The sequence below is a fragment of the Etheostoma cragini genome, unplaced genomic scaffold (assembly GCF_013103735.1).
Source record: "Etheostoma cragini isolate CJK2018 unplaced genomic scaffold, CSU_Ecrag_1.0 ScbMSFa_2695, whole genome shotgun sequence".
NCBI lineage: Eukaryota > Metazoa > Chordata > Actinopteri > Perciformes > Percidae > Etheostoma > Etheostoma cragini.
In genome coordinates this window covers 1-1,044 of record NW_023266884.1, presented here as the reverse complement: position 1 = coordinate 1,044, position 1,044 = coordinate 1, and the positions used below count along the sequence as shown (strand labels likewise).

The following is a 1,044-nucleotide window of genomic DNA, read 5'->3' as shown; positions in this document are numbered from 1 at the left end:
TGTGTGCCTTCAATATCACGCATGGGGTTTAGAGTGCGGATCGGGGCCGGATTTTCTGTCCGAGCCCGGCCCGCGTCCAACAGAGCAGTAACCAAACCTGACCCGAGGCATTAAGATATTTATGTCCGAGCCCGACCCTAGCCCGACACAGTTAAAATCGCATTTGTTTCTCATACTAATGACACATGAGGGCCTACGTTTGTTTGTGTGGAAAGCCCGCTTTTATTAACATCATATGTGGGGGATTAAGTCAGTAAATCTGAGTAAAATAAATACCTTGCTTAACCTGTATTGATAAGCCGCCCCAATAAGAGATGCGGTAACAAAAAAATGTTCAATGCCTTATCGCGCTGATGTGACCGAACACGACCAGAACCCGAGCATCCTTTCTAAAAAATCTGTTCGAACCCGAACTGCAAAGCAAACACTAGCAACACTTTTAAAGGTTCCATTGTGTAATGGTTAGCACTCTGGACTTTGAATCCAGAAATCTGAGTTAAAATCTTGGTTGAACCTTGTTTTAAGCCACAGAATAGGGGGGGGGGGGGGGGGGAAATCAGCCTTTCAACTTTCCACATCTGGTATATGAACGCACTTCCCATTCTTGTGAATGTGATAACACAGGACCCCCTGGAGGGAATTTCTGAATCATCAGGGGCTGTATCTTCAGTCTCAATGCCCTGATGTATTACAAGATTGGAAGTTAACGCTTTATTGCCCAGCAATGGTGGTATAGTGGTGAGCATAGCTGCCTTCCAAGCAGTTGACCTGGGTTTGATTCCCAGCCATCGCAGTAGCTTTCTTTGAGTGACGTTAATTGCTTTATTTTACAAAAAGTCAGCAGAAAGGTTACTTACCCAATCTGGTTTGATAAAAACATTAGATCTCTTTGTGCGGCACAATATTCGCCAAAGTGATAATCATGAGGATTTTGATCAATATGCAGATTAACACAATTATTTGTTTATTTGTCTACTCCAAAGTGCTGGAAAGGAAGGTTTCACCAATTGTTGAACCTCAGGTTAACAAGGAACAATCTCAACA

General features: G+C 43.2%; 1 non-coding gene across 1 annotated transcript; it reads left to right on the top strand.

Moving 5' to 3' along the window:
- Window positions 1-721: 721 nt before the first annotated feature.
- Window positions 722-793, top strand: trnag-ucc. Its single transcript has one exon. It is a non-coding gene; the product is annotated as a tRNA-Gly (tRNA).
- The last annotated feature ends 251 nt before the right edge of the window (window positions 794-1,044 follow it).